Below are 12,449 nucleotides of genomic sequence, written 5' to 3'. Positions count from 1 at the left end.
TTGGCAAAATGTACTCCAAGTGGAAGCGCATCAGCCTTGCTAACTTTGAAAAGGTATTCAAACTCTTCTATACTCTCATAGCACATATCTATTCAACACTCCTTTCATAGTCTTTATAGTAAAAATCATGTTATGAAACTGTAAAATTATTCAGTTTCAAACAACATATATTCAACACTTAACTCACATTACTCATAGCACAAATCATATTATGAAATTGTAAAAGTTTACAATTTCAAAGCACACACCTATTTAACATTACTCATGTTACGAAACTGTAAAAGTTTATAGTTTAAACGCACAAATCTATTTAACATCACTGATGTTATGAAACTGTAAAAATTTTCAGTTTCAAACAACATATTTTCAACACGTAACTCACATTACTCACAGTACAACTCATGTTTTGAAACTAACCAATTTTACAGTATTAATGATATATGCCACATTGTTCCAATGCAGGTTGACCAAAGTGCTTTAACCCTAACTGAACAAGAAATACAGTTATTACATATCAATCAAAGCACACATCAACAGACTCTTCAATAAAGAAACAAGACCACAAAAAGGACAATAAGCGGAAAAAAATAAACAAAAGCAAAAAAAAAAAAAAAAAAAGACTTATAGATAGTGATGAGGATGACTTTCTCGAAAAAGAACACCAATCAGAATCAGAATCAGAAAAAAAAAAAAAAAAAAAAAAAAAAAAAAAAAAAAGAGAAAAGAAAACAAGAACCACAAGAAGAACCAAAAAGTGATGAACAAGAAGAAGAGAGTGATGATGAAAAAAAACAAGTGACTGAAGAAGAATAAGAAGAAGCTGATGAACAACAAGACAATGATGATGATGAAGAAGAAGGTGATCAACAAAAAGACACTGATGAAGAAAAAGGCTAACAACAAGAACAATAAGAACAACAAACAAACCAACAACAAGAAGTCAATGAACAAGAACTGACAGACTAACAACAACAACAACATGAAAAAAAAGAACAAGCAAAACAACAAGAAGAACAAAGGACAAAACAACAAGCCACAACCAGCCACTCGCCATTTCATGCCACAAAACAAACAAGGTTTGGCATAGCCTATCCAAAAAAGACCAAGACCAAATTCAATTCATCAACAACACACAATCAAGTGTTTGTGTTTGGTCTGGCAGAGGAGATGAAAATTGCATATACTTTTCAGATATATGTAGATTGCCCAGCAGGGAAGTCTTATATGGGAATGTAGGTCTCCAACTGCATAATTTTACAGTTTCTGTTCATATTCAATAACCTATTCCATAAACCTAACACATTCTCATATATAACATGTTTCAAGTCATTGATCCCTTCTCAGAAATAAAATTGGCACTCCAACCATCAATTGAAGAATTTGAGAAACATGATATAGCCTTTGCAAGAAATCCATACGCAGGAAAATCTTACGTTTTCTCAACACTCATCAATGTAAGCAAAACTTAACATATCTTTCAATATTATTCAAACTGCAAAATTTTCTACTTTCTTAACATGTCTTACTACGTAGTTTTATAACATATTTCAAACATATATATAAATTACAGACTCCACTACAAAACCAAGATCAAGCACTGAGAGAAAAAATGATGGATAGTCATTTTTCACAAGCAATGAAAAACAGATATATCCATTTCCCAATCAACCACGACAACTATTGGACAATTGTGGTCTTTGACAATGCTGGTGCGATATAGAGGCACTATGACTCTTTGAGGCCAACAAAAGATTGCCACAACAAACACTTTGAAATTACAAAGGAAATTGTAAGTTAAATAAAATTTCCTACTTAGTTCCATACCTTTCAAAACATCTCAGCACATCACTATAACTAACAAAAACACCTACTAACTATTTTGTAGCAACAACATCAACTGAGATGAAATAAAGCATTATTCAGCAATCAAGAAAACATGTTATCATCTCAAGAGTGCGAGATAGTAATTGCATCAATTGAGGAATGTCCACAACAAACCCCACACTCGTAAGATACAAAATCAATAAACTAATGTTCCAATATGCTAAATTTTACATTTTTACCTAACTAATTAATTTCATTTAAAACTTTGCAGGAATGATTGTGCAATTGCCGTCTGCAATGTTATCAACCAATATATCAACTGGCAACCTGTGCAGAAATCACTTCGACCAACTGAGTGGGTCAAATTTCGAGCATAAATCATCAGTCAATTCCTTAATGATAAGAACTGATCTTGGAAACTCGAGTACTACCAAATGTTGACAAAACATATCAAACCATAGAAACAATGAACAAACTTCTTGACAATACAAATATTCAAGTGAACATATTTTTGTACTTTTTTTTTTTTAACATGTGACATGTGACAAGTACTTTATATGCTTTTGGGAATTGATCTTTTTGTGGTTATTATGGTGAAAATGATTGTTGTCATTGATGTTGTTGTTGCTCTTCTTCTTGTTATTATTATTGTTGTTCTTCTTCTTGTACTTATTATACTTGTTTGTGTTCTTCTGCTTATTATTGTCGTCACATTTGTGGTTGCATATATTTTCATACAATAAAGGTTGTTTCTAATAATTTTTTAAACTGCAAAAATATGCAGTTTCATCAGGTTGTTTTTAATAATTCTTAAAATTGCAAAATTATGCAGTTTTATCAGGTTGTTTTTCATAATTATTAAAACTGTAAAATAATGCAGTTTCATTACTCAAACAAAAAATTATGCTACACAATTATGCATCCAATTTCATGACTCAAAAAATAGATGAACTGCATTTCAAAATTGAAAATAAAACTGTAAAATTTTACAGTTTTGTCACTACGAAATATGAAATAAATATATCATGTAGTAAAACTACATTTTAATATTATACAGTTTCAATAAGAAATTCAACAACCTTCTCTGCATTCCATAAAAATAAAACCAACCAAATCCACAAAAAAAAAAAAAAACATCAACAAAAAAAACAAAAAAACAAAATAAAACAAAACTATTACAAAACAACTTTAATAACTAAAGAACACATCAAAAAAGAAAAAACAATGCAACCAACTTTATTCATTACTTTCATAATACCAAGTATCACATTTTTTATTATCATAATTCCTCAAATTCAAATACAAATCCAAAAGAATAGACTATAGCCTCAAATAGCAACCTTGCACGTCTTGTTATTGTGATTCCCATATTTCAAGCACCTCCCACACTTGATTTGCTTCACATTCTCATCCCTAGAAGGTATCATCTTCTTATTGTTTCGCTCGGGCTACTTTTTCGTTATAGGAGGTTTGATAATCAAACTACCGGCACCATCAAAGTCAAATCTCTCACTTGAAGGCACTGGATAAACAGATTCCTTGTATGACTCTCTAAAACAATCTACATGAAAGAAGGATCAATGAAATCATACACATCTCTACCATTACTACGCAAAGCATGCACGGCATGACAACAATAAAAACCATTCAATTGCCATTCATGACAAGAACAAATCTGTCTACCAATATCGACATAAAAAGAAATAGAAGAATGAATCTCAAGCACAGTATCACTAGCAACAATCACATCCCAAGGCTTAGCTAGCTTTAAAGAGTCCACCAACTTCTTTTTCATAACTGGACACAATTTCGTTGTCCATCTTTTAGATTCAACTCTTCTATTAGACAGTTGAGTCATGATTTGAACCCTAATCATATCAACTATACAAGTAATAAGCAACTCACGGGCCCTACCAATTCAATTATTGTAAGACTCAGCAGCATTAGATGACATCTCACCATATCGTTTCCCTCTAAAAAATGCATTGGCCCACTTATCATTTTGCAAACCATCCAACATACTATCAACTCTACCATTCCTAGCAATACGCCTCAATTTCTCCATATAATGTTAGAAAGAAGCAACATTTGGCGCATAAGTACATTTAACTAATATTTTCATCAAAGTCAGCTTATAGTTAGTACTAAGTCTCACCAATTTGTCAATCAAATTTCTCTTCAAATGATTCAAGCAATATGCATGATGTGCATTGGAAAAAATCACTGAAAGAGCGTCTAGCAATCCATGTTGACGGTCAGACACAAAGGTCAATCTCTGGCCTAAACTAACAGCCTTTAACAACTGACTTAAGAACCACATCCAATTATCTTGATTTTCAGCGTCAACAATTGCAAAAGCCAAAGGAAACAGGCCTGCAAACAAAATAACATGAAACTGCAAAAATTAGCAGACTCACAATACAATAACACACTGACAAACCAAAACTATACTAACTACAAATAAATACATACCTTGATTACCATCCTTTGATATTGCTGCAAGCAAATGTCCCTTGTAACGCTCCTTCAAGAATGTACCATCAACAAACAACAACGGACGACAAAATTGAAAGTCATACAAACATTCATGAAATTCCACAAACAACCTTCGAAAACACCTACTACTTTCATCCACATCTAATTCAAATACACTTCTCGGATTCGTTCTCATACCCGTCTCAAGGTACCATTGAAGTTGGTCAAAAGAAGTTGCAAAATCACCAAACAACCCACCTCTTGCCTTATCAACTCCTAACTATGCAACCTGATAAGAAACATCTATACCATATTATTTCTTCAACTTTTTTTTAACTTCAATAGAACTAGTCATGGATTATCACTAATATAATTTGCACAATATCAAACACAAGTCTAGAACCAACCATTTTGCTACAATATCTACGAGCAACAATCCCACAATTATGCACATTATCCAACTTCATAATAAAAAAAATACCAGAATTCATCAACACCCTTCCATGCACAAACCATTTACAACCCGTAGACGACTTCATCATACATTCAACAGTTACTCTTGTTGCATTGTTCTTTAAATAATTCACTGCAAAATCACACTCAACTGCATACTTAGCCAATGCAATGCGGAACCCCGGCACTCCACCTTCAAATTCTTGACCAACACTATGTATAATCCCCTTCCAACTAGCAGACAACAAAATTCTCTCTGGTTCTAGATAAAAACTAGGCAACAAACTACCAAAATCATCACAATCGTTAACCAAAGAACTCTCGCAAATTACAGAATCAATCCTAGAAGAATTATTATCAACCTCCACAATTCTCTTATCACCCACAACAACATCAACAGCATGAGAACCATTACAATCTACCATTGACAGTATATTCCCCAAATCATCATCGCATTCAACAATACATTTAGAATATCCAAGAATAGAGAAAAATAAACAAAAGTTATCAACACTCAACTCCTTGAACTTCACAGATATTTTTCAACAACTTCATGATAACTATATCCCTCACTAATCTTAATAGCAGCACAAGAATTACAGTATTTGCACATTAACATGAAACACCCCTCCATACTACAAAATCACAAACCAGCAAATAATTGTTCACAGATTCCAAATTACAAAATTATGCAGTTACAACATATCAGTACCAACACTGCACAATTCACAATTCCAAACTGTAAAATTATACAGTTACAACATATCAGTATCAAAACATCAGAATTCATAATTCCAAACTACAACTTCAAAACACATTACACTACATAACAAACAAAATCAACAAAATCAAAATCATTACACTATATCACATACAAAAATCACAAAATAAGTATCAAACAAACAAAATTTATCATAGAACAAAGAACTATAACAACATTGCTAAACGCAAACCAGATATCACGCAAATTTGCTTATTTATATATGCATACATATATGTATTGACAGATACAGACAGAGTGAGACACAGACACAGACACACACACACATAGGGGTGTTCGCGGATCGGTTTTGTGCGGTTTGCGGTTCGGTTTTGACCCGCCCGCATCTATGCGGTTTGGGAAAAAGTCAACCCGCAACTGCCCGCAGTGCGGTTTGCGGTTTGTGCGGATAGGGTTTGCAAATGTGCGGACGGTTTGCGGTTTACACTTTTTTTCTTTAAAAATTAATTTTCGAGTTTTTTTTCCCAGCAAATTTAGGCATCAAATTCATTTTATATATTTGTGATAACAATTTTTTGATGAGTTTACAAATAAAAATTGAATATCAATGCATTAAATGAAAGTACCCAAAACAAAGAGACTCTACACTAGCATTTTTGCCATGAAAAAAATGTATATCAATGCATTAAAGGTTGTACTCAATTAGAATTGCCAGTTCAGTAATCAATAATCAAACTATAAGTTCCATCGACCATTAGAAGGAAAATTTTATTAGGAAAAAGTGGATGAATCACTAATGAAAATCATATAAGAAACTAAGTTTAGGACTTGATAATTCTACGGCATTAAGAAAGTTGAGAAATACTTAAAAATAAGGATCCTAGTGTCATAGATAATATAATGATGCTCCTGTAAAAGTCACAAAGTTGGTATATAAAAAAAAAAAATAATAATAATAATAATTAAAGTGCGGGCGGTTTTTGCGGGTTGCGGGTTTAAACCGCGACCCACCCGCAACCCGCAAATTTGTCATATTTCAAACCGCATCCGCCCGCATTATGTTTGCGAAACCGCCCATTTATATGCGGGTTGGGCGGATTGAGCGGTTTGAGCGGTTCGGATAAACCGTTGCCCACCCCTACACACACACAAAGAGAGAGAGAGAGAGAGAGAACGTACGCAGAAATCGTCTATACACAAAGATTTAGATCGCATAACCAGATCCACCTCACAACACAATGAGATTGACCACACAGCACAAAGAGATTGCCATAACGAAGAGAAATCGAGATCGCAGAGGCAAATATTTGATTTTTCACGTATATATAGATCTCAAAACAAAGGGTAATACAGTCATTTAAAAACTAAGAAAATAAAAAATGGGACCTCTGGGTACAAAACTTAAAAAACTGTAGACCTATTAGTCTATTAAAAATATATCGGGATTAGAAGGGAAATAGATCCCCTACATAAGACTACATAGTAATTTTTCCTTCTTTTTTTTTTTTTTTTTTTTTTTTTTTTGCAGAAAAATAAACGATAGATATATTATATGTACAAATTATTTATGAGCGATACAAAATAAAAGAAAAATTATACTAAAGTATTTTAATTAAGATGAATGAGATGTTTGGTTATATTTCATGGGGTGGTATTTAATTATGTATGACTATATTTTTTTGATTGTGACTAAAAAAAGCATGAAATTATGTAATATTCTTATTTTAAAATGAATAACTTTATATATATCAAAATGAAACGAAATATTGCTGTCATTAAATTAAAGGGGAATTTTTTTAAGGTCCTTGATATTAAGATTTTATAAGATAAAGGATACACAATATTTTTATAGTAATTAAGATCTCTCAATATTTTAACAAAGAAAATTCAACTCAAAAAAATTTTGCCCGACTCAGACAAATTTGGCTCCGACTCAGAAAATTATCAATTTTCACAGAGAAATTTCTCTAAGTCGAAGCCAAATTTCTTTGAGTCAGGCAACATTTTTATGGGTTGAGTTTTCTCTGTGAAAATGTTGAGAGATCTTAGCTAATAAAAAAAACATCTTGGACCTCTCCTACTACACAAAATTGGAGAGGGATATTTCACTAATTTTTCCTAAATTAAATAGATAATATTTATTTAATGAATAATTTTTATTTCAAAATAAAATAAAATATTACAAAAATTTATATCATTAAATTAAATAGATATAAATTATTGATGATGGTAGAGAAATTGCATCACTATAGGTCAAGTATATTCCAATTAGGTTGGCACCTTGCTAGTCTACCAATCATTTGCATTATACTCTACCCCAATAATCTAATAGATACATTATGAAATGAAATAGTAAAAAAAAAATTGTTAATCAATTATCGAAGCAGGCAGACAATTCATTTGTGTTGTCAAAGGATATACCATCTAAATTGTTTTGCATATCTCATTTTCACTATAATTTTGTTTTATTGTAAGCGCATGCATAAGATCTCTCTCAATATCATCAGTGCCACAATCATTTGGGATGAAAGTCTGCTGTGATAATCACTCAACACTCGTCTACCTACATTAAAAACTGTTTCAGAATGACCTTTATAATAAAATAAATCTTAAAATTTTAATTTTGTTAACTTAAACTTTAATATTTTGATTTGTTTTAATTTAAACTATTTGTATATTTTTTATTAAGTAAAACTAACAATATATATATATATATATATATATTAGACATTTTTCAAATTAAAAATAAATTAAGAAATTAAAAACACATGACTTTTTTTTAAAAGGTCAAACTCGAGAAATTGTTTTTGTAACTTTTTTCAAAATTAGAAAAATATTTGTTTTTCTTTCTCTCTCTTTCTTAAAAATAAAAATGTAAATAAAAAATAAACAAACGGAGACTATGAACTTCTATTGCACCACCAAGAGTTTACTCAATTTTATATCACTCAATTATTTACCAAATTACTCACCTGTTGTGTGGGATTATAAGTCTCACTTTGGTTTTAAAATATAGTAGATCAAACACATATATCACTTATATTGCACGAATACACATCTATACTATATATGAAGTTTTAATGAGAAAGTCTCTAAAACCTCGAAGCTTTTATCTAAAATTGTTAATATTTTTTATTTTAAAATTATTTTTAAGAAAACACTATTGGCTATTACTTACTTAAAATTAATTATTATACCACAATTTGTAAAATTTGAAAAGGAAATATAAACTTTCTATTTTATGCCCTTTGTTACCTAACTTTCTTCCATTTCACATTACAAGAAAAGAGCCCAAATAACACGGAACTTTTTGCGACGGTATAGGTACCGTCGCAAAAAATGGTCTTTTGCGACGGTATTTTCAAGCCGTCTCAAAAATGGTCTTTTGCGACGGCATTTTCAAACCGTCTCAAAAAATAGTCTTTTGCGACGGTGGTGACCCCGTCGCTAATGATATATCACAAAAAAACATAAAACATCTGCGACGCCTGACGTACCGTCGCAAATTTTTTTTTTTTTTTGAGACCGGAAAATTTACTATCGCAAAAGTCTTGTTAAAACGACGTCGTTTTAACTGTTAGGATTCATCATTTGCGACAGTTTAAGTACGCCGTCGCAAAAAGTAATGAAAATTTTCCTATCCCACTCATTTTAGCCTATTCGCGGTCATGTGTTTTCCCAAAATCCCCAAACCTTTCTGAACCAACCCAAAATCCCTAAAATCTTAAAAACCAAAATCCCCAAAACCATTTTGAAGCAAAATCCCCAAAGCCCTTGAGCCAAAATTCAACGACGGTGACGGATGACGACGGTGATCGACGACGCTAGCAACGAGGGAGCAGCGGGTGACGACGGTCATCAACGACGACGACGAGCAGCAGTGAGTGACGACTGTATGCGAGTGACGATTGTATCCAGGTATCAAGTTTTAGCACCTCTGCCCCAAAGTTTGGTAGGGAGCAGAGTTCTGATTTTGAAAGTCCTATTGGCTGTGATGAGAAGGATTATATCCGCTGGAGGAATTGCTTGCAGCGAGAATTCACAATAAACGGGTTGTGAAAATTTTACCCTTTCAACTACAAAATTTAGGCTATTATTTTGAGAATTTTCTCACTGTGTTTGTTTTCACCTTTTTTTTTTTTATAACAAAAAAATGATATCCCTGTTTTAAAAATATTTGGGATTTATTTCTTTCTTTTTAATTATTAAAAAAATTTCCTCTTCCCCCCCCCCCCAGTTTGATGCCTGATCCATATGCAAATTTAGTTTATGACTACATGGAAGGACTGGAAGATATTAAAAAAGCTAAAGTGTGATGTTATCTCTAACAGATATTAAATTGCCTTTCCTTGCTTCTGTGTGTACTAGTGTGCTCACATCCTTTCCTTTTGTCTTAGGTGCGAGCTACAATTCGTGCAAGTCATTCATTTCTAGAGGATTGTGGTGAGTTCTTGTTGACAAATTTTTATCTCTCTAAAATATCCTAAAACACATATTTCTATTGTTGCTGGTAGAATTCTCTTTGATGTGATAAAACTCGAACATGTTTGCCTCAAATACCCATTAAAGCACCAACTCCAACTTATCGATTGTCAATTATACAAGCACACAAATGCATGATGCGTGTATCATTATTGCCTTCATCATAGTTGTCATCATCACAGTCATCATATACTCATAGTCTTCATTTTCATTACCCTCATCATCTTCTTCTTCTTGTACTGTTATTTTAGAATATGGTTTACTCTATTTTGCAGCTCGAATACTACGTGCAATTAGAATTGCTGCCCGTTTAGGATTCCGCTTTACAAGGGAAACAGCTTACAGTATAAAAAATTTATCCTGTTCAGTTCTAAGACTTGATAAGGTATATTAAAAGCTCTTCTTACTCATTTACACTTTTTATTTACAAAAGAAAATGTTCCTGGTGATTTTTTTCCTCCCCTGAATGTTCTAGGGAAGGATTCTCATGGAAATGAATTACATGCTAGCATATGGTTCTGCAGAAGCTTCGTTGAGGTTATTATGGAAATTCAGTCTTCTTGAGATACTTCTACCAATTCAAGTATGGAATGTGATTTTAAGTTTGTTGCTTTGCTGGTTGGTCTCCTAAAATACAATTTTAATGTAACATCTTGTAGGCAGCGTATTTTGTTCAACAAGGTTTTAGGAGACGGGACAAGAGATCTAACATGCCTTTGGTAAGTTAATTTACCAGCTTTTTTTTTATTACGTATTGATTTTATTTATACTTTAGGTTGTTCAAAATTTCTTGTACGTTAGGCACGAAACTTGGCACACACGACTGCCTAGGCACGAGAGACTTGTGGGAGAAGACGGGACTTCAATCAGGTTCCCGGTTTGAGAGTTAGAGCCGGATTTCGGTCTAGGCAAACTAGTTCCTTAAGAAACTTGAATTCGAGGTGTTGACCCCCCAAAATCACCAAACGACGTCGGTTTAGCACGAAACTTGGCACACACGATCGCCTAGGCACGAGAGACTTGTGGGAGAAGACGGGACTCTAATCGGGTTTCCGGTTTGGGAGTTAGGGCCAGATTTCTGTCTAGCCAAAATTATTTACTAAACTATTTTTGTAGTTATATAGTAGTTAATTTGTTATGTTTTTGTGTAATTAAAATATTAACACTATTATATTGTCATTAATTATTTTTATTTTGTTAGTTTCAGATATTTTCTGAGTAGCAGTTTGCTTCTTGTAAAATACGGGCGTGTAAAGATTATGACCAACTTTTGTTTTTGTAACCCACGGAAGAATCATGACGAAAACTTTTGATTTTGATTTACATTATTTAGATTTGTGAACAACATTATATATGTATTATGCGACATTATGTAGTGGGATAATTTTTATTGTTATAAATTTTTATTTATGTATTGTTATGAATGGAACAACATTATGAATTTTTATTATGTGTCAACTTTTGTTTATGTATGTATTTATATTATTATGTAATTATCAGTTTTTTTTTTTATTTATTTTTCATTTAATACAGGTTATTTTCATATTTTTAATAATTTTAATGTAGTTTTTTTTTTTTTTTTTTTGAGACGGCAGCACACACACCGTCTCAAAAACAAAATTGAACCAGGGTTTTTGCGACGGCACATTTACTAAGGCCTTTAGCGACGGTGTTATTGCCGTCGCTAACAGTCCTTTAGCGACGGGATAAGGTGCTGTCTCAAATAAACTTTTAGCGACGGTATTTTTGCCGTCACAAAAAACCCTTTTAGCGACGGTAACACAGTACCGTCTCAAAAAAACTCAGATTTTTACGCGTTATTTGCAACAGAATTTTCCCGTCGCAAAAAGGCATTTTGCCGTCGCAAAAAAAGGCGACGGCGTTATGCCGTCGCTAAAACTCTTTTGCAACCCCCTTTGTTGTGACCCCCCACTTACCGTCGCAAAAAGCTATTTACCGTCGCAAAAAAACCTTTTGAGACGGCGTTTGGGGTATTTGCGACGGGGTTTTACCGTCGCAAAAAAATAATTTTTTTGTAGTGCATATTTTGTTCAAGTTTAAAACTCTACAACATTTCAATTTCAGTACATCAATTTTAAACCTAAAACATTATTACAATTCTTTCAAAACTCACTTCATATAGTAAGAACAAATTGTGGCAAGAGGGGGGAAAAAAAAAAAAACTATGAAAAGAAAAACTGTGAAAAGTGATTATTTTTTAAATTATCATCATCTTCTTCTATTTTAGGTTTTCCCTTGGTGTAACTTAATACCTACTCAATCTCTCACCACATTATGAATTGTGTTTCACTTTTTTTTTTTATAGCAATGATGATATATAAAATTGCTAAAAAATTAATCTGTGAGTAGTAACTGAAGGTATATAATAAAACGTTTTTCTGTTAAACTTTTTATTTATTTGTTTTGACTTTTTTTCTTTATATTTTTATTTTGGTGTAAGGGTTGTATAAATTACAAAATAAGAACAGTGAAT

At 32.4% G+C, this 12,449-nt stretch overlaps 1 long non-coding RNA gene across 2 annotated transcripts; it reads left to right on the top strand.

Annotated features, from left to right (window-relative positions):
• The first annotated feature begins 8,747 nt into the window (after nt 1-8,747).
• On the top strand, nt 8,748-11,398 carry LOC145790251 (uncharacterized). Of its 2 annotated transcripts, none has more exons than XR_014328932.1 (5): nt 8,748-9,391; nt 9,871-9,916; nt 10,231-10,340; nt 10,431-10,492; nt 10,615-11,398. It is a non-coding gene; the product is annotated as an uncharacterized LOC145790251 (long non-coding RNA). The 2 variants fall into 2 exon arrangements; XR_014328933.1 differs by having other exon boundaries at nt 10,431-10,538.
• Nucleotides 11,399-12,449: the final 1,051 nt, after the last annotated feature.

Source organism: Camellia sinensis, chromosome 5, assembly GCF_055761805.1.
Source record: "Camellia sinensis isolate YWXY chromosome 5, ASM5576180v1, whole genome shotgun sequence".
NCBI classification, from domain to species: Eukaryota; Viridiplantae; Streptophyta; class Magnoliopsida; order Ericales; family Theaceae; genus Camellia; species Camellia sinensis.
The sequence above is the reverse complement of the archived record's forward strand: the minus strand, read 5'-3'. Positions and strand labels throughout refer to the sequence as shown.